The sequence below is a fragment of the Adiantum capillus-veneris genome, chromosome 24 (assembly GCF_014529385.1).
Source record: "Adiantum capillus-veneris isolate H3 chromosome 24, ASM1452938v2, whole genome shotgun sequence".
Taxonomy (NCBI): Eukaryota; Viridiplantae; Streptophyta; class Polypodiopsida; order Polypodiales; family Pteridaceae; genus Adiantum; species Adiantum capillus-veneris.
The window spans coordinates 138,493,310-138,499,129 of record NC_140954.1 but is presented as its reverse complement, the minus strand read 5'-3'; the positions used below and the strand labels follow the sequence as shown (position 1 = coordinate 138,499,129).

General features: G+C 39.6%; 1 pseudogene; it reads left to right on the top strand.

The window, feature by feature from the left end:
- Positions 1–601: 601 nt before the first annotated feature.
- On the top strand, positions 602–3,311 carry LOC147427234 (uncharacterized; annotated as a pseudogene).
- Positions 3,312–5,820: the final 2,509 nt, after the last annotated feature.

Genomic DNA, 5,820 nt, shown 5'->3' with positions numbered 1-5,820 from the left:
TTGCATATATACAATGGGAAATCCAAGTTGCTCTCCCCATTACTGTTGAACTTGGCCTCTATAACTTTAGAATGGGTTTTTATTGACTATCTTATGTACAAAACACTTGAATGATACCTCATTCTCACTATGAGTACAAAAATGAATCAAAGACAGTCATTTTTTGTGCTAATCCTTGTCCTTTGTCTAAAGCCAGCTATATTTTGACCTATTATGTTCTTTTGTGTATAAGTATTCGTCTAAAAACAACAACAACAACCTCTCTCTCTCTCTCTCTCTCTCTCTCTCTCTCTCTCTCTCTCTCTCTCTCTCTCTCTCCCCGCATCCACACTATGAATTTGTTCAAGTGAATTGGAAGTGCTAATTTCATCCTTTGCAACCTCTCAATCCAAGATGAATCTATAAATTCCAAAACCCGTTATCTTCAAATCTTCATCACTACAATGGTTGCATATATACAATGGGAAATTCAAGTATTGAATATTACACGAAGCTCAAATTCCATGGTCTCAAGCGAATGATTTTGTGGTTGGTGACATGGATTGAGAAGAAAGTGTAAGTGTATCTCCAACTTCAATCAACCTCTAATCACATGCTTATGATGGGTTATTGCAATGCAATTAGGAATTATGTGTTCTTCATGCCAGGTTTTGGTGTGAATTTGGTCCAAATTTATCATCTATATAATCTCATACACAAAAATGTGTGCTAGAGGGAGATGGTGCACCATATGAAGACAGTGACAAAGCATCCTCACATGGCCCATCAAATAGCAAAAAGAAGAGGCGCCCACCAGTAAATAAAGGCATGCTTTTGTGAGGTTAATGCTACTTCCAAGATAAGTGATTGAAAAATGAGCTAGATGTGGCCATCATTTTGTACATCCATCCCTATCACACGAATAGGGATGATGAGGTATGCCATGGTTCTTGTCATGAAGGTGATTCCTCAAAGTTCTCTCCTTGGATATCTATGCACTTAGTATGCACAAGAAATTTTGGGTTGCAAACATGCTGTTTTGTGGATTCTCACCTCAACAAGTTATGGAAAAACACATTCAATTATTGCACACTCAAACGAGCAAGGCTCCTACATACTCCATGGTTAGGGATGATTTTTTGAGCATAAAAGATGTCCTGAATATTAGCCAAAAGCTCTCCATTGATGAATATCAATGTCATGACAATGATGCTGAGAGTGCGAAGAGATGGTGCATGGAGAGCAAGGGGAATATTTTTGTATACCAACGTCAAGATGAAAAGAACTCCTTGGACTTTGTGTTGGGAATACAGACTCCATGGCAAAGAGATGTGTTTCAAACATGGCCTTTGGCACCAATAAATACAAGGTAGCATACCTTGTCTCTTGCATTGTGTGGTTTTCCTCTCTTGCATCGTGTGGTTTTTTTCATGATGGAAATTTCTTAAGCATTCCCAAATATTTATTGCCGTTTAATATTTACACTATCCTTGTGTTTGACAACCCTCATTATGGTGTCCCCATTGCATGGGTCCTAGCACCATTGGCCACCTTTGAAAGCACTCGAACGTGGTTGAGATGCTTCAAGAACTCCATGCTTGTCCACCACAAGTCTTGAGAGCCTAGAGCATTTATTCTTGATGATGCAAAGCAAGATATATCTGCTCTAAGATATAGACTTTTGAAATTTTTATGGTTTACATGATTAACTACATTGATGCATGCATTCACAAAAGTTAGTGAGTTTTGTTAAGCAGTGTCGTATTCCATCAACCTATTCTACTTTTTTTGTGGAATGTCAAGCAATGTTGGCTAAAAAATCTTATTAGAAAGGTCAAGGATTGGCCAAAAACTCAAGGGGTTCACCATTTAGTATCCCCCTATATAACGTGCATTCATGGGGTATTAAAAAAAACCCTCTTTTAACATCTTTGAATGAAAGAAATGACCCTTTATTTTAATATTTTTTTTATTGAATATAAAAACCCCTTATCTAAATATATCTCTGTTAAATTGCCTAAAATTTTTGCATTTTAAAACCCGTCCTTTTGAACTCATGTTATACATTAATGTGACTACATAGTGCACCACCCGATGCCAAAAAGAGCAGACATGAATTTGAAGGGTACATGTACATCAAGGGAGGAGGTCACCAAGGATGAGGAAAAGTTGATGCTCGAGTCCTTCTACAGCAAATATAGCCAGGAGAATGAATTCATCATGTACCTTAAGACTTATTGGGAGTCTAAGATAGGTGAGACAATGCCATCACACATATCTCATGTATCCCTATTCTTATCCAGTTGTCTCTTAACCTTTTTTGCCTTATGGCATAGAAATGTGGGTGTGGGTGACACACATTTTTCCTCATGATGGACAAGATATGAATGTTGCCATTGAGGCATATCATGGCCAATTAAAGTCTAAGTTCCTTGGCATCACAAAAAGGCTCATGTCTCGGCGTGTAGATTGTCTCCTACACAAGCTCACCACTAGTTGCTTGCCCCACTATTGGTTCATTCAACAATTGAAGGACAATCAATTCATGCACAACAATTCCATAGAGGTAGTTGTTGAGAATTGGACTACCAACGGGCACTTCAGATACCTCATGGGCATGTCACCTTCATGGATTCCTCCAAGGGGGTGGCTTTGGTGGAAAGTGTTTCATCCCCTGGTCAAGGATACACAATACTCAACACCAATTGTGAATGTGCATGTTGCACTTGTAAGTAGGCTTAACAAAGTAACATATGCAAGCTTCAAATTAAGGTCATGCTAATGAGAGGAGACACACAAGCCTCGCTTGTGAAGCAATGCATGGATATGTATGAATCATGGCAATTAGGCAGACAACCAAGAGGAAGAATAGAGGCCCTGGTAAAAATATTCTCTAGTGGGAAGTCTCCTCCTACTAGCCTGAGTGTACCCATGGAAGAAGAGGAGCATGAACATGCTGATTCTTTGACGGCCCCCGTGAGCATTCAACCACTCAAACAAATCATTCCGAAATTGTTAGTGACTATGGGAGAAGACAAATCATTCATTAAGGAAGCATGTGATGGATTGAAGCGCAAATTGGCCCATGTGAATTTGGTGAATGCATAGCATGACATGGAAGCTTTTTCCACTATGGAGGATGGCTTTGGCAATACCCTAAAGAGGGAAAATCCGTTCATTGAGAAACGATCTTCGAAAAGACACCAAGAGAGGTCTGTAAACCCTTTACTAGGCTCGAGAAATAGCACAGAGTGTCCATGCAAGCTAAACTGGATAAGAAATGCACCTTCGGATCTCAAATTCATCAAATTCTTCACACAAACAACTATTAACCCAAACCTCTTACCTTAGAAGTCTACTTGCGGTTGTTCCTTTGTCCTGGTTTGATTCCAAGCCGCTTTTAAACTTGTAAATTTCTTTGCACTTTCAATTGATCACAAACTTGCATTGTCCTTGGTTCTGGCTAACTGTATAAAACTGTACAACTTGCATGGTCCTTAGTTCTGGCTATCCATACAAAACTTTGACTCTGCAATTCTTTGTCAAATTAGTAATTCTCACTTACTACTGTATATAAAGACAAGACCCTTATGTGAGTTCCATCCTAATCAGATAAGACAGATGGAATGCTAGGATCACAGGGAAGACTTTTGGACCAGCAAATTATCAATCGGAGCACTAAACTTGGCCTATAGACATCGTACACGTATGATGTCTAATTTTTTAGAATTGACTCAAACTTGAATCATACACTATCCTGAATGTTATTAGTCCAAATCTAGGCTTACTTTGAAGTTCTAGCCCCTATAGGTAGGTCAATCTCTCCTATGCAGGTCTTGGTCACTGTCAGTTTCTCCAAGAGGTTAACTAGCCCAAAAGGATCCAAATTGGGTGAAACTTGGTCCTTAAGCTTTCTTTGGGTTGTTTAACACCTTGATGAGCTCTATTGTCAGTCCTGATTACTAAAAATGCCCTTGAGACATCATACGCGTATGATGTCTATCTACTCAAAATGAAGTGAATTTCACTCCAAAGGTCCTCCACCACACATGCAACTCACTGCCACTTACAAAATACAAATTCGACACCTATTGTTGAGCCAACAGAGGATCACACCCACATTTTTGCTCACACTCATCATTTTGTAACCATTGATTGTAATAAATGTCTTTCCGACATTAATTTTGATTTGAGCCATTCATTAAGTAACGGGACTCAATTGAGTTTCCAGCTTGTAATCCCGAAGTAATTTCACTTGCTGATGTAATTAGTTAGAGATGTTCTCACCTCCAAGGCTGAGGTATATAAGCCAAAGTTTTTGTAACCTAGGAATTCAGATTATTAATCAAAGTGAGTTTTTGAGCGCCGTGACTGTGTCTAAGAGAGAGAGAGAGAGAGAGAGAGAGAGAGAGAGAGAGAGTCTTATCTACTTGCTACGCGAGCTACGGAGCCGCCATTGGAGACGCGACACCGCCATTGTGTTAGCAACGGCGAGAGCTACGCACAGATACCAAGAGTGCGCGCTATCGGCTTCTATGTGTGGTAAGTTCCTACGAGCTTCGGTGTGAGTTTTCTTCCAACTCGTGTGTCGGAATTGAGCATGCAGCATATCTATAGAACCACAACGAGTAGAGCTACACATTAGTACCATCGGGGTCAAGTTTCGGTCACCTGTATATTTTGGCCTGTCTTCATACTCGTTTACTGCACGGAGTGGTTATAGGTTGATTTTGCAGTTCAAGTCTTTAGGGTGTTGTTCTTACCTGGTGTATAGACTTCCCCTTGAGTTTGAGATCGATTCAATGATTCTAGATCCTGTTTCGTATAGCATTCGTTCGTAGTATGGATTTCAGTCACTTGCGTATTTTAGAACTTAGATTTGATTTCCTTAGTAGTGATTGTCATTAGAAGGTCGAGTAGGTGATTTGACACCCACCTAGTTGTTTCCATGCGCCTGCGGGTCAAGCTCCGTCCTCGTCTGAAAAATTCTGTTGTTGGTTGAGTTCTCGCTATTTAGCTTCCGCTAGCGGCGTAACCGCCTTAACATTTGGCGCCGCTGCCGGGGACGAGAGCCCTAAGTAGGTGACCTTAGACTAATCCTACGAGGTGAGTCGTATAAACTACTTTGTATACTTTAGTTAGAAAAGATCTAGGAGTGGTGGACTCCGAAGATCTCGAGAGATACTAGGAAGTGGGGTATTCCTGGGTCTTCCGTGTTGACAGTATTTTTAGTTTAGCTTAGATTTGTTTGTTGTTTTGTTGGTGTTGAGTAGTTGTTGATAGAAGAAGAATTTGCTAGTCCGTGAGTGACAGTGGATCTCTTTAAAATCACAATTACCAAACCCATTTTATGATTAGGAATAGCTTAGGTAGGACTTCATTTGATCCTGATCTAGAGCTAGTAATCATTGGAGTATTTGCTTGATATGGTTGATTGCATGTTAGATCACTAAACGGTCGAGTTAGAAGTGAAACTTGCAATAAACAAAAGTCAAAGAAATTTTCTGTGTATCAAGGAGTTGCTAAGCACTTGAGAAAGCTTTAGGAAGGATTCTGTGCCAAAAAACTGGAAATCTGCAACTTTAGACATCATACGCGTATGATGTCTAAATGACCAAACAGAGACTAAAACAAAAATTTTGACTTTACCAGAGTGTTCAAAAGGGGGGTTATATCCTAATTTCAACTTAAAACAAGAGCATTAACACTCAAAGAAATCCAAAAAAGACAAGTCGGAGTCCAAGAAACGCAAAGAATAGGAAATTTTGGATTCAGATCTTGTTTTTACATTCAAACCTGACAAAAACACTTGAAACTCAATTATAAACATTGGAGAAGGCT